The sequence below is a fragment of the Pinus tabuliformis genome, chromosome 3_1, assembly GCF_031772625.1.
Source record: "Pinus tabuliformis cultivar Carrire ecotype Pingquan chromosome 3_1, CPIR1, whole genome shotgun sequence".
Lineage (NCBI taxonomy): Eukaryota > Viridiplantae > Streptophyta > Pinopsida > Pinales > Pinaceae > Pinus > Pinus tabuliformis.
Window position 1 is genome coordinate 931,702,059 of NC_142301.1, and position 24,367 is coordinate 931,726,425.

Genomic DNA, 24,367 nt, shown 5'->3' on the forward strand with positions numbered 1-24,367 from the left:
AGCCTTTCTTCCTCTCTTCCTTCTCTTCTTTCCTTACTGTCCTCTTTTTCTGCTCCTTGTTCCTCTATGTTTTACTCGGATAGGACTTCAAAGTTGTTTCTCTGAGCTTTTCTTTCCCCCTGATTTTATTGTTGTCGTATTGTATTAGGTCTACCCCTTGGAGTGGGTCTGACAAAACCGTCTACATCCTTTCAGCCTGTCTCTTTGTTTTATTCCTCCATTTTACTTAAAGGGAATTCCCTTACCAAGTGTCCATGTTCATGACATCTTCTACATCTGAAAGGGATCTATTCATAGTCCATTGGTTGTAACCGAAATTCATCATGAAACTCTAGTTTGACTGCTTCAGGAAATGCCCAGAGACATCCATTTCAATACAGATTTTTGCATACGTTCTGTATCTTCGTTATAAAGGAGATGCACCCACAAAAGGAGGAGGTCCTTGAGGGGTGGATCCTGATGGCTTGGTTGAGATGGTTGTAGGTTTTAACCCCATACAGAAATTACTTGCATACGAATTCTAAATCACAGAAAAATAAACAATGCGAGAGCATAACACATAAAACACATATACATAGAGATTTTCCCCTCGATCCCAAAACCGGGACTACCAGCTTGATTTTTCATTATGTTCCTTTCAATGTTACAATACATATTTATACATGCCGAAGCATCCAATACCATGGACCGAAAACCATCGCATCCAAAACCATGGACCGAAAAACCATAGGTAGGTTCGCCCAACCTAATATAGGGTCCAAAAACAATTTTCCTGGGGCGCTGCCCCGGACCCCGTAGAGGAGCTACCCGCCCCCCCTGTGACCCCCCCGCTGCGTAATCGGCGCAACGAAGGGGGGACTCCATCCCCCCTCTAACCCCCCAGTTCACTACATAGGTTATTCGTGGAAAGAATATAACACAACCCGACAATCTCCCACTTGTTGTTTTCTTTCCACAGGGGGCCACAGGAGAGCTTAGTCATTTTCCAGCCCTGAAATGCCCATTGTTTCTCTACACCAAGAGAACTTCTCAGAGCTCACAGATTTTGTCAATGCATCTGTAGTATTCTTCAAAGTGTCCACCTTTACCAACAACACCTTTTTGTCTTCTATCATATCCCTCACAAAGTGATACTGAACATCAATGTGATTTGTCTTTGAATGATAAGCAGGGTTCTTTGCCAAGAAAATTGCACTTTGGCTGTCACAGTCTATTCTTATAGCTCCCTGTACTAACCCCATAGTTGAACACAATCTCTGCAACCAAACTTCTTCCTTGCTTGCATGAGTGGCTGCCATGTATTCTGCCTCTGTAGTTGATAGTGCCACTACAGATTGTTTCTTACTCATCCAACTGACTGCACCTCCAAATAGGTTAAACACATACCCACTTGTAGATCTTCTCTGATCCAGATCTCTAGCCCAGTCTGCATCAACAAAGCCACAAATATCCAACACTTTGTCCAATCCTGGTCTTCCTTGGTAGCACAAACCATAATCACTAGTGCCACGCAAATACCTGAAAATCTGCTTCACTGCTATCTAGTGCTCCTTCCCTGGTTTTGACATAAACCTGCTCAATACTCCCATTGCATGTGCAATGTCTAGTCTAGTATAGACCATTGCATACATCAGGCTACCGACTGCACTCGCATATGGAACACGGGACATGTCCTCTTCCTCTTCTTGTGTCTTGGGACACTGTTCAGCAGATAACCTCACACCTACAGGAATAGGAACCTTCACTGGTTTACTATCCTGCATATTAAACCTTTGCAGTATTGTCTCGACATACTTCCTCTGGTTTAACCAGAGCTTCCTCTCTGCCCGATCTCTTTTAATTTCCATGCCCAAAATATAGTTTGCAGCACCAAGATCTTTCATGTCGAATTTGGAGGACAATTGGGTCTTCAAATCCTGGATAATTTCTTTGTTATTTCCAACCAGCAACGTATCATCCACATACAAGACCAGATAAATAACACGGTCACCAATTAATTTAAAATACACACAGTGATCTGCTTTGCTTTTGGTGAAGCCATGTCCCTGTATAAATGTATCAAATTTTTGATACCACATCCTTCGTGACTGTTTTAACCCATACAGAGACTTCTTTATCTTGCATACCAGTTCTTTCTTACCCTTCACTGCAAAGCCTTCAGGTTGCTTCATGTAGATTTCCTCTTCCAAATCCCCATGAAGAAATGTTGTCTTCACATCCATCTGTTCTACCTCAAAATCAAAAGCAACAGCAACAGATAAAAGTTACCTAATAGAAGTTACCTTGGCAACAGGAGAAAAAATATCACCAAAATCAATTCCCAGCACCTGGGAATAACCTTTTGCTACCGACCGAGCTTTGTATTTCTCCACCTTCCCTTCTGCATTTGTCTTCTTTTTGAACACCCATTTGCTGCCAATGGGTTTCCTTCCAGCCGACAACTCCACCAGATCCCAAGCCTCATTTTTGTGCAAAGATGCCATTTCATCAACCATGGCTTCTTTCCAGTGTTTTCCATCCTCTGAATCCACTGCTTCCTTCACAATTCTGGGATCATCATCAGTAACAGACAAAGCAAAATTTGAACAGAAAGCAAATGGATTATATCTTTCTGGCTGCCTTCTTTCTCGAATTGATCTTCTCAGAGCCAAAGTTTGTGGCTCTTCATCTTCTGATTCCTCCTCTATTGTAGAGTCTGATTCTTCCTCCTTTAGCTCAAGCTCTATCTTCTCAGGTTCCTTTGGTTGGAATTCATGTTTAATAACATCTTTTACCTCTCTGAACACCACATCTCGGTTGTACACAACCTTCCGTGTGACTGGGTTCCAAAGCTTATAACCCTTTAAACCATCCTTATACCCAATAAAGATGCACTTTTCAGATTTACTATCCAACTTGGTTCGATTCTCCTTTGGAACATGTACATATGCATCACATCCAAATACCCTCAGATGTGAAAGAGAGGGTTTCTTACCAGTCCATACTTCTTGTGGAGTCTTATCCTCCAACATTGATGAAGGTGACCTGTTGACTAGGTAACATGCAGTATCCACCGCCTCTGCCCAGAATTCCTGTCCTAACCTGGCACCACTGAGCATGCTTCTTGCCCTTTCCATCAATGTCTTGTTCATTCTTTCTGCGACTCCATTTTGTTGAGATGTGTATGGAGTAGTCTTCTGCCATGCTATACCACACTTCTTACAGAATTCTTCAAATTCCTTGATGCAAAACTCTCCACCATTATCTGTCCTCAGCACCTTTATCTTCTTCTCTGTCTGATTTTCCACCAGAGCCTTAAATTCTTTAAACCTGTCAAAGACTTTAGATTTCTTCTTAAGGAAATATATCCATGTATTCCTTGAGAAGTCATCTATAAATGATACATAGTACACAGACTTACCCAGTGATGGAACATTCATAGGTCCAAACACATCACTGTGCACAAGCTCTAATATCTGTTTCGCCCTCTTAGCACCAGAGGGGAAACTCACCCGATTCTGCTTCCCATATACACAATTTTCACAGAAATAAAAATCCAGAGAGCTATTACTCATACCTTCTACCATACCTTTACCATGAAGTATTCGAAGGCCCTTCTATCCAATATGTCCAAGCCTTTCATGCCACAACATGCTCTTCTCTCCAGAGACCACTAGATTTTCAGCTCCACTTTTAGGAACCACAGAACTGTTGCACCCATCAACAACAGTGCTACCTTGCAGCTTGTACAGAGTTCCAATCCGAACTCCCTGCATCAATACCAGTGCTCCCCAAACCATCTTATAGGTATCCTTCTCGAACACTATTTTTACACCTGCATCATCCAACTTGCTTATAGAAATCAGATTTCTGGCCAATGCAGAAATATGCAGAACAACAGGAAGTGTTCTAACCCTTCCACCTTGCAACTTCAACTTTACTTTTCCGTGACCAATGATTCTAGCCTTCCTATCGTCTCCTAAGAAGACATCACCACCACCGTATTTCTCATACTCGCAGAACCACTCTCTATGGGGAGTGAAGTGAAAGGATGCACCTAAGTCAATCAACCATGCCTCATGATCTACATGTGTACTTGAAGAAGCCAAGTACACATCCCCACCTTCATCTGGGGTGGTTTTCGCCTCTGCAGAAGGAGCATCATGAGATCCCTTTCCTTTATCAGGAGCTGTATATTTACATTCCCTTTTGAAGTGCCCTTCCTTTCCGCATTTCCAGCACACCACCTTTACAGTTTTTCCTGGAGAGTTAGATCTCCCTCTAGATTTAGATCTCCCACTCGATGACTTATTTTTGTTTCTATTCTGGGACCGTCCTTGTACAGACAAGGCATCACCATTCTGGCTCTCCATATTTTTCCGCCTCATCTCCTCCGTCAGCAAGGCTAAGACTATTTCATCAAACTGCAAAGCAGTTGCATTGCTACCTATTGCAATAACTAGACTATCCCACGAATCTAGTAGAGAACACAACAAACTGATGCACTTATCTTCATCTGAAGTTTTAATATCAACAGACGCTAACTGACTTACCATAGTATTAAATGCATTCAGATGCTCTATCACCGGGTCTCCATCTTTCATCCTCAGGTTATACATCTTTTTCCGCAGGAACAGTTTATTCACCAGAGACTTAGATTGGTACAAAGTCCCTAACTTGTCCCACAAAGCCTTCACCGTAGCTTCCCCTGATACATTCAGCAATACTAAATCTGAGACACACAATCGTATTGTGCTCTTTGCCTTTCTATCCAACTTCTTCCATTCTTCATCGGTCACTCCCGTTGGTTTAGTACCTAGATCTACCGCAATCCACTGATCTTTATCCACCAACAGATCCTCCATCTTGAGTTTCCACAACTCAAAACTCTGACCATTGAACTTCTTGATCTCTATCTTTCCGTTGCTCGCCATCTTCTTTCACCACCAGAATAGATCTCGCAGATCTCCCACTGAACAGGGTCTACCACAGGCCTGAGCAAAACCCCTCAGCAACAAAGGCGTCCCCTTGAAGCCAAAACAACTCCGATACCAAATGTAGGTTTTAACCCCGTACAGAAATTACCTGCATACGAATTCTAAATCACAGAAAAATAAACAATGCGAGAGCATAACACATATACACAGAGATTTTCCCCTGGATCCCAAAACCGGGACTACTAGCTTGATTTTTCATTATGTTCCTTTCAATGTTACAATACATATTTATACATGCCGAAGCATCCAATACCATGGACCGAAAAACCATACGTAGGTTCGCCCAACCTGATATAGGGTCCAAAAAAAAATTCCCGGGGCACTACCCCGGACCCCGTAGAGGGGGGCTACCCGCCCCCCTCAAATCCCCTGGAAAGGGGGGGCTGCCGCCCCCCTGTGACCCCCCCGCTACACAATCGGCGAACGAAGGGGGGGCTTCGTCCCCCCTCTAACCCCCCTGTTCACTACGTAGGTTAGTCATCGAAAGAATATAACACAACCCAACAATGGTAACAACGGGCTGCTGAGGAGTTGAATTTTGATTAGATGTACCCGACTTTTTTTGAACATCCCATGACGCTTGTAACATGCAAAAACTCAAAGAGCTAGGCTCAGAGATAGGAGGGGGAGGACCAGGGAAAGCACTTATTAATGAGGAATATTTGTAGACACCATTGTGCCTGGAGTCCCTATTACTTTCATTTATACCAATAAGTATGATCTAGATTCTTCCAAATCCACTAAGATCAAGGATTGGGGGTTCTAGTAGATCTCCAATCCTCCTGCTGAGCCCTATGGTTCCACCTCACTTGATCATACATTCTCCCTAATCTCCTAATTAACTCCTTTACTTTCTCTACAAAGCACTTTGAATCTTGCAAAAGAAAATATCAAGTTGTTCCATTTGAATCTTTTTTTTAGCAGACATCGTTTCTTAAAGCTACTACTACCTCTTATATTCCATGATAAAAATTTCATTATTTAACTGTAGTTTAGATTGGGCGAGAATAATGCTCTCATCTTACCTGAATTTATTAGCATAACTCCCAAATCCTTGAGGGCGACGCAACTCGACTTCCTCCCACTTTGATGATGGCTCTTTTATGGCACCAAAATTGTCTAAGATCCCATTACTTTCACTCCTAACTCATATTTTTCTCAATACAGTATTTTCTACCCCATTATTCTTGTTTTTTCTCTCACCATGTATAGATATTGGATTCTATCTATTTGATCCATATTGATTGCTTCTATACCCTGTTTTCTCGCCTTTTCAACCAAATCTTCGATACTAATTCTCTCTTGCTCGATTATCTCCTACAATTCTGAATCCTATGTTCCTACTTCACTTGGGGTAATTTCTATATCTCCATCAAAACCATTGGGTAGATCTGGGATATTCCATTGCTGTTCAAACTCCTCATTCAACTGTAGCCTTTCTTCCTCACTTTCTTCTCTTTCTTCCTCACTGTCCTCTTTTCCCCTCCTTGTTCCTCTTTGTTTTACTTGGCTAGGACTTCATAGCCATTTCTCTAAGATTTTATTTCCCCCTGATTTCATTGTTGTTGCCTTCTATTAGGTCTGCTCCTCAGAGTGGGTCTGACAAAACCATCTGCATCCTTTTGGTCTATCTCTTTGTTTTGTTCCTCCATTTTTCTTAAAGGGAATTCCCTTATCAAGTGTCCATGTTCATGACATCTTCTGCATCTGAAAGGGATTTTTTCATAGTCCATTGGTTGTAACCAAAATTCATCATGAAACTCTAGTTTGACTGCTTCAAGCAATGCCACATAGACATCCATTTCAATACAGATTTTTTCATACGTTGTGTATCTTCCTTGTAAAGTTCCTTTTAATATTTTAATGAATTTTCTGAGAGAATATCCTATCATATTTAGAGTTGTATGGATCAAATAGTGTGAGGGAAGGGAATACAACCTGACCCAAACTGGGATGCATGTAATGGTTTCTTTCTCTGGGTGAAATTCCCCATCCATGGCCTCATGCATAAACCAGTTGATGAAAAAAAATAAAGACCACCATCAAAAATTCAGTCTCTGTCTTCCATATTGGAAAACACCACTGTAAAAAAGCCTTTAGACCCTAGATGTAACTGTATTTCTCATCGCCATTTCCAATGTTGTTTAGTCCAATCATACAAGTATTTTTATGTGGGCCAAAGACCCATAAACTTGTATATGACAACATATGACCTCACGTGTTCCTTGAATGCCTCGATCTCGAGATTGATGATCAATGTTGTTGGGATCACCATTGTTTGTGGCTTACATGACCCAGTGGAGCCTTTTGACATCTGATGTTATTGTTGGTTCATTTTCTTTCCTATTAGGTCCTTCTCATGATTTATTCTTTGTCCTTTCCCACCTACTTCTGCAAAGCCTTGGACATTATCTGACAAAAAATATGTGTATGCACCAAAGCCCATCCTGAGCCCCTTTCCTTTGTCCATTATCACATTTTGATAGGAGGGATCCTTGCTCCCTCCTCTAAAATCCATCCATGTAAAACCATAGCTACTGCTACATAGAAACCCTTTCTTCTCCCTCTTCAAAATACAGTATGATATTTATTCCCAATATCATGTCTTATCAATACCACGTGCATATGATAATTCTTTTAATTAATGAGTTTAATTAAAAGGCAAAAGCGAACATACCTAGTTTGGAGATAAATCCCAACCTTTCATTCGCAAATACTATTAAAAATATTTTAGAGTATTTAGAGGAGGACATAGGGTAAATCCCTACCATATTCTTAATAATCATTGATAATTAAATTAATATTCTCAAATCTTTATTCCAAATAGACATGTATATGGGCATAATTAAAAAATATTAAAAAATTAAAATAAAATAAAATATTTATAAAATATTTTGATTGCGAAATGAGTTATGGTTTTTGGGCATATAGTATTTATAAGCATGGTATTATAGCAAATATACAACAAACATAATGGAGATAATGTAGGTGTTAGATGTTAAATGTTAGACATTGGATGTTAGATATAATTTTTTTTAAATTCATTTTTTTAATACTATAAGTTTGTTTTCATTAATAAAATTAAGATCACAGACAACAATGTCTCTAGACACGAAAAAATTGGCGCCCAGGATCGAAGCTTTGTTGCCCGTGCACGCTCGCTGAGACTGCTTCTACGCTTTGGCTTCGCGGCCGCCTGGGCCTTAACCTCCTGCCATGGCCCCTTCGGATCCTCCTCTGGAGGGAGTCTACCCTCAAATGGATTTTTCAGATTTGGTGAAATCCCTTCCACCGCAACGCCCCAAACCTGCTCTCTCAAGATTCATTAAGAAATTGGATGTACTCCAGGAAGTTCAGTTACCTCCAGTCCTGCCTCGCGTGGCGGCTTTGTCTCTTACTGAAAAGGGTCTCATAGTGTTAGAAAATTATATATTATGGAGCAATGGAACACATAAAATATTGCAGAAATATAAACACAGAAAATGCATAAAACAAGAGAGACACAGATATACCTGGTTCACCCAGTTTGGGCTACGTCCACCCCAAACAACCAGTCCTTCCTTTCTATTATCCAGCAAAATGAAGAGACACAACCGACAGCAAATCCACTGTAATATCCTCTGTTTTCTCTCACAGTCTCACCTCGCTATTTCTCGCTCACCGAATACACATCTATTACACAGCCTCAAATACAATGCCCTCATACAAAGAGAGGGGTTTCCTTCTAGGGCAAAAAACCCTAAACTAAACATAATTTCTACCGTCAGATCATCCGCTTAATGAATGGCCCAGATTGACTATAAATTACTATACTTTTACAAAGCAATTTTACATCTGTTTTTAGCTTCGGTGGCGCTGCCCCCGAGCCCCCGCCGGGGGACTGCTGGCCCCCGAACCCCCCAGCTGGGGGGGGATAGGCCCCCTAGACCCTTCCGGGGGGGAAAAGTCCCCCCCATACCCCCCCGTGTGGAGGGGTGTACAAACTTCCTCGGGTATACATCCGGCTGAAACAAAGACCTCTGAACAATCATGGTCCACACACAAACAATCTCCCACTTGGAGAATGATTGTAGCAACTCCACCGCTACTTCATTTGTTGGAAAATGACTCCTCTTTGGACCTGGCTATTTCTCATCTTCATCGTCATCCTTGAAGACCAATTGAAACTGATCATGTTCTCAGTTTCTCCCTGGTTACAACTTTTGTTAGCATATCTGCAAGATTCTGGCTAGTGTGTATCTTTCCCAGCTTCAACTCTCCATCTTCCAACACTGATCGTATGAAATGGTACTTGAGCTGTATGTGTTTAGTCCTGGAATGAAATGCTGAGTTCTTTGAAAGATGAATGGCACTTTGGCTATCACTGTATAACGTTCCCATATCATGCTCCTTACCCAATTCACCCATAAACCTTTGTAACCAAATCATTTTTTTACTAGCCTCCGTAGCAGCAACATACTCTGCTTCTGTTGTTGAAAGTGCAACAACTCTTTGGATTTTTGAAACCTAACTAATAGTTGTTCCACCAATGGTAAATACATATCCTGTAGTGCTCCTCCTGTTATCTCTGTCACCTGCCATATCTGCATCAACATATCCATGTAGGGAAATGTTTGAGCCACTAAAGCATAATGCTTGATTTGTGGTACCTTTCAAATATCTAAGAATCCATTTCACTGCCATCCAATGTTCCTTTCCTAGATTATTCATGTACCTGCTTACAACTCCCACTGCATGCGCAATATCAGGCCTTGTGCAGACCATTGCATACATTAAGCTTCCAACTGCTGATACATATGGAACTTTAGACATATAATCCATGTCTTCTTGGGTCTTTGGGCACATTTCCTTACTAAGTTTGAAATGGCTAGCAAAAGGTGTACTAACTAGTTTTGCATTGTGCATGTTAAATCTTTTCAACACCTTCTGTATGTACTCATTTTGAGATAATGTTAATTTGCGATTTTTCCTGTCTCTAGTTATTCTCATACCAAGGATTTGTTTTGAAGCTCCCAAATCCTTCATTGCAAATGAATTTGCTAATTTTCTTTTCAGCACATTTATTTCCTACATGTTAGATCCTGCAACAAGCATGTCATCTACATATGATAACAATATAATATAGCTTCCATCATTTTGCTTTTTCAGATAAACACAATGATCAGAGTGACATCTAGTATAACCTTGTTCAGACATAAGCTTGTCAAATTTTAGATACCACTGCCTTGGAGCCTATTTTAAGCCATACAAGCTCTTCTTCAACCTACACACTAGTTTCTCCTTCCCTTTCACTTCATATCCTTGTGGCTGCTGCAAATATATCTCTTCCTCCAAATCCCCATGGAGAAAGGTTGTCTTTACATCTAACTGCTCAAGATGCAAATCTTCAACTGCCTAACTACTCAAGATGCAAATCTTCAACTGCCAGTAGACTTAAAATAGTTCTGATTGAAATAATTTTAACAACAGGAGAAAATATTTCATCAAAATCAATACCTTTCTTCTGTGCAAACCCCTTCACCACAATTCTAGCTTTGTACCTTTGTTTTCCTCCGTCTTCTTCCTTCAGCATGTAAACCCATTTATTCTGCAATGTAGTTTTACCTGCAGGCAACGTGACTACGTCCCAAGTATGGTTATGCATTAAGGAGTCCATCTCTTCTTCCATGGCTACCTCCCACTTCTTCCTACTTTCAACCTGCATTGCTTCTTCATAACATTCAGGTTCACCGGAAGTAGTCAACAATAAATAATATAATGAAGGAGAGTATCGTTCAGGGGGTCTACTTATCCTGGTATATCTTCTAACACCACTTTCAGGTGTTTGGGTTGCCTGTTGCTATTGTGGTGGCTGCTGCTATTGTGGTTGTTGATTATTATTATTTTCAGGCACCTTTACTTTTTCATTGATTTCATCAAGAACTGCGTATTCCTTGTTTTCTTTTTCCTGTTTATTTTCCTGCAACTGATTCTTATACAATACATTTTGATTGAATATTACATCTCTGCTCCTAATGATTTTGTGATTTTCATAATCATATAAGCGATAACCAAAATCATTAACACCATATCCAATAAAGGTACATTTCTTTGACTTTGCCTTAGGCTTTGTTCTATTTTCTTTATCAATATGGACAAAGGCCTCACAACCAAAAGGCTTTAAAAAAGAGTAGTTTACCTTTTTACCTGTCCATGCTTCCTCCGGAACACCACCATCCAAGGAACTTGAAGGCCCTATGTTTATTAGATAAACAATAATATCTATAGCATCTGCCTAAAACTGTAAAGGAAATCTTGCATGCAATCTCATGCACCTTGCACGCTCCATGATTGTTCTATTCATCCTTTTTGACACACCATTTTCTTGTGGTGTTCTTGGAACTGTCTTCTCTCTATGAATTCCATGCTCTGAACAGTACCTATCAAACTCTTTGCTGCAATATTCACCTCCATTGTCTCATCTAAGACACTTCAATTTCTTTCCTATCTTAATCTCAACCAAAGCTTTGCATTTCTTGAAAGTGTCAAATACATCAAATTTATTCTTAATACAATAAATCCAAGTTTTTCTAGTTGCATCATCAATAAAACTAACATAATAATGAGAGCCACCAAGAGATGATACCTGAGTAGGTCCCCATACATCTGTATGCACAAGCTCTAATTTTTCATTCTTCTTTTCTTTCCCAACTCTGAGAAATTTGACTCTCTTCTGTTTTCCATAAATGAAATTCTCACAAAATTCCAAATCAAAATTATTCAAACCTGGCAACAAATTCCTTGAGTGAAGAATCTTCATCCCTTTTTCACTCATGTGTCCAAACCTATGATGCCATAATGTTGCATCTGCTCCTTTGAAAGTTAAAGCATTAACAGAGTTAGAAATACCATTGCATAAATACAATGTACCAACCTTTTCGCCTTTTGCTATTACCAGGGCTCCTTTGGTGACCTTCCAAGCTTTATCTGTGAAAGTTGTCACACAACCTTCACTGCCTAACTGCCCTATTGAAATCAGATTTTTCTTTAGATCTGGAACATGCCTTACCTCCTTTAGTAGCCATTCGTTTCCATTTTGTTGTTTTACAAGAACCTTACCCATTCCAACAATTTTACAGGGTTTATCATCACCCAAACAAACTTGTCCAAAATCTCCTTGAACATAGTCATGAAAGTATTTCTTATCAGGTGTGGCATGGAATGAGGCCCCTGAATCTACCACCCATGAATCAATAATATTTTCGAAAGAAAGAATCAAAGCATCTTGTAACACCTCACCTGTCACATTTGCTTCATGATTTTTTTCTTGTTGTGAATCTCCTTCTTTTCCCTTCCAAGATCTACAGTCTTTCTTTAGGTGTCCTTTCTTTCCACATTTCTAGCACACTATCCCGATCTGGACTTGGATCTGCCTTTCCTTGATTTAATGCAATATCCTGAGCTCTTTCCTCTTTCTATTTTTCTTCCCCTAGACTCTGAACTCAAAGCATTTCCCGATGTCTCACCAGAGCTTTTCCATCGCATTTCCTCGCTAAGGATAGCACTGACAACATCATCAAACTTTAAAGTACTAGATCCAGACATAGAGTTACTAATGGCCATTACTAAACCATTCCAACTTTCTGGCAATGAGCACAAGAATAACAGAGCTCTAACTTCATCATCAAAGTTTACCCCTACAGAACATAACTGACTTGTAACAGTATTAAAATCATTTAAATGATCTGCAACAGATCCACCTTCCGACATCTTCATATTAAATAACCGTTTCATAAGAAATACATTGTTTGAGGCCGAGGGTTTTCATATAGTTTCTCCAATGTATTAATCAAACCCTCTGTTGTTGTTTCCTTCGAAATGTTTAAGGCGAGCAATGCTGCAAGGCACAACCATATTGTTTCGAGTGCCTTTCTATCGAGAAGGTTCCATTCTTCATCTTTCATACCCATCGGCATCTTTGCTTTTCCACCCAATGGTAGGTATAGATCTTTCTGATACAGATAATCTTCCATCTGCATCTTCCACAGTGAGAAGTTTTAGCTGTTAAATTTCTCGACCCTAAACTTACCATCTTCCACTGTTGCTCCCACTCAAATGAGGAGCCCTTCTTTCCTGCAAGTTTATCAACCAAATAGACCTTCAGCTCTGATACCAGTTGTTAGAAAATTATATATTACAGAGCAATGGAATACATAAAATATTGTAGAAATATAAACACAGAAAACACATAAAACAAGAGAGACACAGATATATGTGGTTCACCCAGTTTGGGCTACGTCCACCCCGAACAGCCAGTCCTTCCTTTCTATTATCCAGCAAAATGAAGAGACACAACCTACAGAAAATCTGCTGTAATATCCTCTGTTTTCTCTCACAGTCTCACCTCTCTGTTTCTCGCTCACTAAAAACACATCTATTACACAGCCTCAAATACAATGCCCTCATACAAAGAGAGGGATTGCCTTCTAGGGAAAAAAACCCTAAACTAAACATGAGTTCTACTGTCAGATCATCCGTCTAATGAACGGCCCAGATTGACTAGAAATTACTATACTTTTACAAGGCAATTTTACATCTGTTTTTAGCTTCGAGGGCACTGCCCCCAAGTCCCCGGACCCCGCACCCCCCCGCATGGAGGGGTGTAAAAACTTCTTGGGGTATACATCTGGCTGAAACAAAGACCTCTGAACAATCATGCTCCAGACACAAACACATAGGTCAATTTACAAGCCTTTTGCCTTCTCCTAGAATAGTTCAAAGATGGGTTGAAAGAAATTGGTCTGATAAAATTCAAGGGAAAATATCCATTAGGTTTTGTGGGAAAGGGTATTACACATTCCACTTTGAATCCAAAGAGGATAAGGATTTAATTTTCAGAAATGGGCCCTATTTCATGGACTCCAGGGGCCTCTACCTCAAAAAATGGAGGAGTTGTCTATAATGCGACTTTTTGGAGATTCCGGTGACGGAATTTGGCAGAAGAAATTAAGGTTAAATCTTGATTTGTTGCAGTTAAAATGGTTTTTTAACTGCATATTTGGATTCAGCACCCTCGAAAACCCCTGGGACGCTTTCATTGTGCAGAAACTAGCTATCAAACTTGCGGTTCCAATAAATTCCTGCCGGATTTCGACCAGAAAAACCCGTTGGAAAGGCTTTCAAAAAGTCGCGTTATAGACTATTTCAAAAATGGACCCTAGACTTTGACCCTGAAATGGATGTCCCCATTGTTGTTCCAGTTTGGGTCCGTCTTCCTCATCTCCCTCTCCACTACTAGGGAGATGAGTCTGTTCGAGCCATTGGGAACGCATTTGGAAAATATATTGACCGTAGTGAACCAAAAGATAACATGTAGGCATGCGCAAGGATTTGTGTCGAAGTGGATCTTGGCAAAGGGCTTCCCGAAGCAATAAAACTGAAAGTGGACAAATGGAGCCATGTCCAGCAGCTGGATTACGAGCAGATACCATTCAAATGTAAGGTATGTCATGAATACGGACACTTTGCCAATAGATGTTCTAAAATTGTTGATGCAAAGAGTGGCGAATAAGAAGGCCAATGGGAAACTGTCAAAAAGAAGAAGTCTGCCCTGCCTTCCAACACTCCCTTGGAGTCTGACCCTCCTGATCCCTTTACATCGCATCCCTCTTCTTACTCCCCTTCTTTATCTTCCCTCCCCCCTCCAGATCCACCCCTCCCCTCCTCTTCTAATCCCTTTCTAGTCCTTTCTTCCCTTGAACCTCCTTCCGAGGACCCCTCCCTGCCCCCCTTGGTCCTATTTGAGCCTTCCGATCCTCCCCCCTCCCAGATCATCTCATCCCAGGCTTCCCTTGATCCCTCAACTTCTAGGATAACCAGAAGCTCCTCTCAAGACCATGGAACTTCACAGCAACACTTATAAGAAACCTGGACCTGGTAGAAAATCAGCCAAGCAGCATAGGGACGAGAACACTCAGAAAGACATAACCATGGGAACACAAACCCCAATAGAATCTTTCATCCCCTGGGGCATCAAGAGAAAGGGACAAATCACAAAGATCAAGAGAGGCGAGCACCTCTCTGCATGCCAAATATCCAATGATGAAAATTCTGTCTTGGAACAGCAGGGGTTTAGGGCACCCCTCCAAAGTCTTAGCCCTTAGAGATTTAATACATAGTGAAAAGCTAGATATTTTATTGATTCAGGAGAAAAAACATGACCAGCAAGAAATGAGAAGAATAATAGATTAGTAGAAACAATACAAAGGATGCACCAGTGATTCAAGAGGAGCTTCCGGAGGAATTGCCACCCTCTGGGATCATAGTAAATGGAACTGCACTTCAGTAAATCTTCATCAGCATTGGATCAGAACTGCTCTGGACAACAGAATAGAAAACCATATTGTAATAATCTATAATGTTTATGCCCCCAACCATTACAGAGAAAAGGAAATTTGTTGAGATGATCTTAAGGCTAGCATCGATGGTGAGTTAAACTTAAATATCATAGTGGCAGGCGACTTCAATCTTGTCTTACACGCTAATGAAAAATAGAGAGGTTGTTTTACTCCAGACCCCTTTAGAGGCTGATTGGAGACTATCATTCAAAATCATGAAGTAGTGGATGTTGCACCTAAAAGCTGCGGGTACACTTGGAGAAATCGTAGGCTTGGCATTGGCAATATAATGGAAAGGCTCGACAGGTTCTTAATCAATATTTCGTTTCTTTCCTCCTTCTCCGTAGGTTATGCTAACGTCCTTACCACTTCAGCCTCTGATCATTATCCCATAACCCTCACCCTGGAAACTCATTGCTCCCTTGGGCCTATACCGTTTAAATGCAGTCCCCTCTGGAATTGGGTCCCAGCTGTCAGAGAAATTGTTTAGGGAACTTGGAACCAGCATGTAGAAGGCTCACCAGGATTCATTTGGAAAAGTAAACAAAGAAGAACCAAACAGGCTATTAAAGAATGGGCAAGAGCTAACTACAAGGAACCTGAGGAGACCAAAAAGAAAATCAAGAATGAATTAGAGAGCATCCAAATAATGATAGAAGAACATGGCCTTTCTCAACAGAATATGGAGCAAGAAAGCGTTCTCTATTCACAGCTGAGCCACATAAACAAGGAAGAAGAATCCAAATGGTGTTTAAAGTCAAGGCAACTCTGGGTTCAAGGAGGCGATAAAAATACAACCTTTTTCATAAACAGGCCACTGCTCGAAAGATCAGGAACAACGTAAGCTCAATCATGTATAATGAAGGCAATATGCATAACACCAAGAGTCCATTAGAAAGGCTGCCACTGAACATTGCAAAGACCTTTTAACTGAAACTAAAGGAGAAGAGGATTATGTCGATTTGCTTCAATACTTACCTAAAGGAATCACTAAGGAGATGAATGACAGTCTGAATAAGGAAATTGATAAGGAGGAAATCAGAAGAACGATTTGGACTCTGAATCTTGATAAGGCTCCTGGGCTGATGGATTCCCCATTTGTTTCTCTAGGGTGTTCTGGGGTTTAATAAAAAAGGATCTGATCAAGATGATCAGATAGATCCAGAGAAAGGGTAAAATAGGAGGTTACAACAATTCCACCTTTCTCGCTCTCGTCCCTAAAGAAAATCGGCCCACTTCCTTCTCGCGGTTTAGACCCATATCCCTCTGCAATTCCTCCTATAAAATTCTATCCAAAATCTTAACATCTCGTCTCAAACCCCTCCTTCCCTCTTTGATCTTTGAAAACCAAGGAGGTTTCTTTTCCAACAGGAAAATTACTGATTCTATTCTACTTGTGCAAGAAGCCATTCATTTGAGCCTCTCCAGGAAGGAGAAAGGGTTTATCCTCAAACTTGACCTGGACAATGCCTTTGATAGAGTTAGGCATTCCTTCCTTATAGCTATTCTAAAAAAGATGGGGTTTGAGTCGTCCTTCATTAGTCTTATCACTACTTGCATCTCTGGACCCTGGATTTCCCCTTCGGTTAATGGTAGACCGGGTGAAGCCTTTCAATCCTCCCGGGGTCTTAGACAGGGTTTCCACCTTTCTCCTTATCTCTTTATCCTTATGACAGAATCCTTCAGTCAAGCTTTGGACTACAACAGAAGAGTGGGTCTCATCACTGGAATAAAATTCAGGAATGGAGCCAAGAACATCAACCACTAACAGTTTGCCGATGATACCTTGCTAATTGGAGGAGCCTCCACTACAATAGCAAGGAGGTTCAAGAATCTTCTTGATCAATTTATGGAGTACTTGGAGGTTTGGTCAATCAGCTAAAAAGCTGTATATATGGATGGAATGCTTCAAATCAGGTCATCCACAATATTGCAAATATTTTTGGTGTCCCCTGCAATTTGGATTGGACCCATTTCTCTTACCTAGGCATGCAAGTGAGCCTAGGACCTCTGAAGGCTGGAACTTGGGACAGTATCATTGACAAGGTGAAGCAGAAAGTGCAATAATGGGGATCAATGTGGCTCAACCCAGTAGGCCGCCTCATTCTCCTTAAATCAGGTATTTCTTCTCTTCCCCTTTATCTCTTTTCTCTATACCAAGCCCCAGCCACCTTTCATCACAAAATGGAAGTTGTTCTCCGTCATTTCCTATGGCAAGGAGGGAAGAACGACAAAAAGAAATTCAAATTAGTCAATTGGAAACATGTCATTCAAACACAAGATAGAGGAGGTCTCAATATTAGGTCCCCCAAATTCTTAAATCTAGCCTTTGGTGGGAGATTGCTTGGAGGCTCATAACTGGTCCCTCTACGTGGTGGAAAAGGGTTATGGAAACCAAATACTTGAACTTCCCCAGACAACAGTTACTTGACTATGATATTCCCAATAAAGACTCTTCAAAAATCTGGCGATTATGTAGAAAAGTTATTCCATTCATGACTCAGAATATATCCAAAGTCCCCAAGGGAGGAGATAGTATTAATATTGGGGCTGATAAAATCCTCGAACAACAGCCAATAAACAGGCACGAAGAAACCATTCCTATTCTTAATTTTTTCAACAATAGCAGTATCCATTATCTGGACCAAATTTCTAGCTGGGATCCACAGTCTCATATCTGGCTTGGGTGGTCCTTTCCTGTTATACTTAGTGATCTTAATTCTAGTCTGTCCACTCTGCAGTCTCTCCTTCACAGTAAAGCTCCCATAAAAAAGAATGAGATGGATGGCTTTCTATGGGACTTAACTGGATTGAATTACATTGTCCAAGCAGGCCACCAGCACATCTGTAATAGCATTTTCCCCATGACATTATGGAATCATTGGAAAATGGTTTGGAAGTCAGAGGCCCTTCCAAAAATCAAATTTTTTATATGGGTCCTTCTAAAAGGGAAAATATTAACAGCAGAGAATTTGCAAAAGAGGGGTATCAACGGTCCATCTCATTGCCCCAACTGCTACAGTGCTGAAGAAACTATGCATCACCTTTTTGTTGAATGTCCCTTTGCTGTTGATTGTTGGAAAAAATTGTCCTTCACAGATAATTTACCTTGGAACTCTCAGCACTCTATAGGGGAAGTGATTCATATTTGGAAAAAGAGTTGTCCTTGGAAAAATAAGAGCAATCTAATGAAGAGAGTATGGAATACTCTCCCCTACACCGTGTTATGGAGTATTTGGCTATCAAGAAACTGGAAAATCTTCAAGAACAAGAGCTCGGCTACAAGAATTATTTGCAATAAGGCCAAGAATCTTGCCCTTGAAACTATTTCTGTCAAAACCCAAATCAACATAGATGTAGCAATGTATAGTGTTGAAGAAAGAAGTTTCATTAGCTACATTCTGGACAAAAATAACAACACTCAGAAAGGCAACATGGTGAAAGATCAACGTAGTCAGGAAACCCATTCTTGGAAAATCAGGCTAAAAGAGGAGTTTGTAAACTGGTTACAAAAAAGCAACAACTACTATCTTTTCTTTGACGGAGCATCTAAGTCAAACCCAGGAATCGCTGGAGCGGGGGGATTGATCCTTAATTCTAATGGGGAATGCATCCTATACTATGAATGGGGTCTAGGGAATATATTGAATAACAGGCAGAAGTGTTGGCCCTTTATCAGGGGCTAACCCAGCTCAGCAAATTATGAATAAGAATTACAAAGATCTTCAGAGATTCTTCGGTTGTTATTAACCTTATGGTTCAACAGAAAGAGTCCCCCAATGTTCTCCTACAGCAGGTCATTCGGAGATGTCAACTCTTGCACCAAACAATGCGTAACCTGCAGTATCATCACATTCTTCGTACTCTCAATAAGCAAGCTGACAGGCACACCAACAAGGCTTGCGAAAGGACAACAGGCAGCTTACGTTGTAATGCTGAGGAGATTCAACAACCTTTGCCATGATCTGAATCTATCTACCCTGCATCAAATCGGATAGTTTTGACAGAAAGGAGTGGATTCAGATTTTCCAGATATACAACGAGATCATTATCCGCATAGGGATTTGGCACATATATGATCTCCCTAAAACTCTGCATATACTCAGTAATCTCACTGTTTTCTATCTTATCATTCTCGACTATCGAGCTTCTCTAGACAGCCACCTGATCTTCCCGCGTCTTTCTCTGGATTCCCTCTCATTCCCCGTGTTTGGTCCTCATCCCCCTCACCTCTCTTTATATTTCCCCTCCCTATTCCTATTCTTAGCGCCCCTCCTCCTGTTTGGTTCTCTGTACGATCACTCTCGGCATAATCTTCCTGCCTCTGTTTTGCGTTGGAACCCTACTGCCTGTGTTGTAGTGTTTGTCTCCTCCTCTGTCCGAACCCTGAGGCTGTTCTTTTTTGCCTCTCTCCACTTTCTTATCCCCTCCTTCCTAGCTTCTTCAATGGCTCACAATGAGGATTGCTTGCACTGTTTGGATCTTCAAGCTGAACTGGAAGAAATCAGAGCCCAACAGAATATATTAGACAATCAACAGAGGATTTTAGAAGAAAAAATCGACAACCAGAACCGCATCATCAACGACAAGTATCGAGTAGAAATCGATCTGTTCCTGCACAGGGTCTCTTCTCTTCATGATCAATTCAATCATCTATCTAACAGGTGCAGCCATGCGAAAGAGTCCATAGTGATTCTGAAATACATGATGGACAAGCGCAACAATGCAGCCCCAAGCTCTTCAAGCTCCAAGCAAATTGATGGGGATGAAAAGCCGGAGGAATCCATAGCAAGGCATCTTAGTCACATTAACATAGATTAGATATGTTCTATGAATGCCAGTTTCTATTGCTTCAATATGTAAGAGTCTATTTTAGTCTAGAATTTCTCAAAGCCAGAACAAGCAGGATTGTGAAGCAGTGGGGGTGTTGTGCAATCATTTTTCTAACTTATCTCTACTCCTACAAGGCATGAAATGAAATCTTTTTGGTTGATTTTTTCTTTTTTCTACTTCTACTTGCAAAATTGAAATAAATTGAACTGCAACTAACTATCTTGCTAAAATGAACATGCGGAATTGAAATGAAAGCAGGAAAGGACTAATCTATTTTGCTCAAATGAAATTGCAGGAATGAAATGCTAGTCTACGCTTGCGGAATTGAAATGCTAATGTACGCTTGCAGAAATGAAATTGCGGAATTGAAATGCTAATCTATGAAAGCAAGAAATGCTAATCTACTTTTGCATAAATGAAATTGCATAATGGAAATGAAATAAACTACTTAGCAGAAGGTTGTAGTAGAAAATAGAAGAATAGCAACAATCACCAATACTCTGCCGCTTCCCCGGCAACGGCACCAAAAAGATGGTGGGCTCCAGTATTGTAGCAATAATGCTACAACTCCTGGAACTCCCTTCTTTAATTTTATCAACCCGGTAGTTCGTAACAAACTTGGAAGTGACGGTGCTGTATTCACAAGTACTAGCTCTTGTCGCAGCTGTCACTTGGTCAGCTGGCACAAGTCCGCTAGGGCTCAAGCAAACTTCTATATGTTCTCAGAAGAAGCTTTCTAAATGATGAACGAAGACTATCTGAAAGGAAATTAACCTACTTTGCAAGAATGAACTGAAAGCCAACAAAACATGGAAACCCTAGTAAACCCTAATCTGACTAGTCTAATCTCTATGATGCAATGGTGGGAGTGAAAACTTCTAGAAATGATGCCATTACTTCTAGTGATATGAGATGCATGAATTTAAACTACTTCTACTGAAAAGAACATTGTTTTTGTATTTTTGCTTAAGTGGTTGGAGTTATTATGATTTTGTTTCTTATTAGGGTTTGACTGTGCAGGGGTAGTTCGAAGGGAAAGAAAGCTTGGGAAAGGTCAGGAGGGCTAGGAAAGGTTCCAGGGGATCCAAAACATCATTCCACAGAAGTCCACAACGTTCAGGTGCTCGGCAACCGAGTTTGCAGGCTTCTACAGGATGTCTGCAGGGGATCCTATAGGATGTTCAGAGATTTCTACAGGATGTTCTGAAATGGGATTTTGGAGCATGGGTGAGTGAGGGAAGATGCATGAGTGGATATGGAGGTAGGATAGGGGTCTGAAGTGGCCTAGGAACTGATGGATGGAGCTGAGGAATGGCGAGGATGGTTCAATTTGTTCAAGGGAGAGTGAAGCAATGTTGCACAAAAATTAGGGTTTTGGGAGCGAATGGCAAACGTGAAGCAAGGGTTCTAAGTAGAGGGTGGAGTGGATGGTGCTGATGGAGAATAAGCAGATGAAGGAGTGGTACAGGTGCTCTGCAAGTCGTTTTTCCAATCTGAACCAACAAAGACTTATGAATTCAAAGACCTAATTACATTGACCTAATTTGCTAACTGTTAGTAAATAGAATGAACAGAAGTGTGACCTGCAATGAAACCATGTATTTTAACTCATGCAAATAAGCAAATGAAAGTTTGAACTTGTAACCAACTTCTACACATGAAAATCAAACACTAGTGATTGCATGGCAAAGCAAAATCAGTGTTTTTGTGGGCAGCAAAGTCATCCTAGTCACAACTCCTGATCCCACTAAGGGAGAGGTGAAACCACAGATGTTTGTTGGCCCTTTTCTTGAAGCTTTTTCTGTTAGCAACCTATCAACTAAATGTGAGCATGAAAAGCTATTTTACACATAAAAAACAAACTAAATAACAAAACAAGAGTTAGATCTAAATAGCATATTTTATTCTAAGAATGCAGCAAAAACACATAAGGATAATCAAAGGAGGTATTGGGCGCTTGAGATGGGCCCAACCCCAAGAGCTACAACCTCCTAAGAGAGATTTAGAACTGGTGCAAAGGTGGATTCATATTTATTGATCAAGAAATGAAGAGTTACATCAAAACTGTCCACAAGAAGGACTTGAAAATGAGCTGAAAGCAAAGCTAATCTATTGCATAAAAATCGAACTACAAACTAGCTAACTAATGGCTAACAAAATGAGTAACTAGCTAACCAAATTGACTAACCCAAATGAGGTCTTAAGCCCTCTTATTTATACAATTTGAGGACCCAACAGTCCTCCTAGAATTTAGGGACTCGGCTGCCCAAAACTTGGAGTTAACAGCAGTCCTACTTGACTTGCTTGGCTGCCCTTGTGTTGATTGATTCGGTGGCCCTTGAACTCCGAGCTGATGGTGGAGAATTCGAGGTAAGGGCCCATAAATGAAGGGGACACCTTCCTACAAATCCTCTAGCTTGTTCTCCCACGAATTTGGTTGCCAAGTGCTCATTAAGACCTTAAATTTTGTCTCCAAGTTGACCAAAAAGGCTACACAAAGCACCCATTAGACTTGTTGGCATAATGACTAACCAAATTCACTCTATTAACATAAATATAATCAAAAACATGCAATAAACTAATGAGATTGGTGGATTAAGTCAAATTAGGAGGTTGAATGAACCCAAATAATTGTCCATTTTTGGGGCTCATCACCTGCACAGGGTCTCTTCTCTTCATGAGCAATTCAATCATCTATCTAACAGGTGCAGCCATGCGAAAGAGTCCATAGTGATTCTGAAATACATGATGGACAAGCGCAACAACGCAGCCCCAAGCTCTTCAAACGCCAAGCAAATTGATGGGGATGAAAAGCCGGAGGAATCCATAGCAAGGCATCTTAGTCACATTAACATAGATTAGATATGTTCTGCGAATGCTAGTTTCTATTGCTTCAATATGTAAGAGTCTATTTTAGTCTAGAATTTCTCAAAGCCAGAACAAGCAGGATTGAGGAGAAAATTCTGTTTTGTAACTCCACCGATCCTAGCCTTGCTCCACACTTAATGTACCTCAGGAATCCAAAATCCCTTCTTTTTTCAGATATTAATACAACAACTGACTTTGTTAAAAAAAAAAAAAAAAAAAATTAAGAACACATTTGTAGAGAAATTATTATGTAACCATATGTTAATTTAATTAATAACCACATAAAATTTTAATACTTACAACATAAAAAGATTCTTAGATCCATCTTAACTATGGATCTACCAAGCCCTAAGAGGGATCAAATCTATTTCCACTCTAAAAGAGGGTTGCATCTCAAGATATCCCTCTAAGGGCTTGGTAGATCCAAGTTTGATGGATCTACACTGGTTTTATTATTATTATTTTATTTTATCTTATTTTTTGTTTTTAGTTTTATGTAATTGGACCAATTCAAAATGTTTTATTGATAACCATCATCATTATTATTATTATTTTATTTTGACCGAGTCAAAATGTTTCTAGGACATTACAACATCTTCCTATATTATAAATATTAAATTTTTATGTGATTATTACAAAATTATTATTTTAATTGATATGATAAAATGCATGTTAATTTATAACTGCTATTTACTATTTATATGTTATAAATTTTAATGTGATATTTATATTATGATTTTTTATTATCCATATGTTTGTTGGTAGCTTTATTAATAAAAAATTTACAATTTAAAAAAATTAAATTTAAAAAATATTTACAAATCTAACATCTAACATCTAATATCTAATGCCTACACATCTAAACTAATACTTACACCAACCTAGATACATCTTAACCCCAGATCTATCAAGCTTTCGAGGGATGAAACCTCTCGAGTTGAAAACCTCTTTTTTAAGCGAAAAACTTGAGGAAAGGTTTGCACCTTCAATTATATCAAACCTTTAGAGGTGAAACCCTCTTTTTTGAGTGAAAAACTTAGGAAAGATCTAACATCTAATATCTAATGCCTACACATATAAACTAATACTTACACCAACCTAGATCCATCTTAACCCCAGATATATCAAGCGTTGAGAGGGATCAAACCTCTCGAGGTGCAAACCGCTTTTTGAGTGAAAAAATTGAGGAATGGTTTGCACCTCGAGAGATATCAAACCTCTCGAGGTGAAAACCTCTTTTTTGAGTGCAGAACTTGAGGAAAGGTTCGCACCTCGAGAGATTTGATCCCTCTCAGTGCTTGATAGATCCGGGGT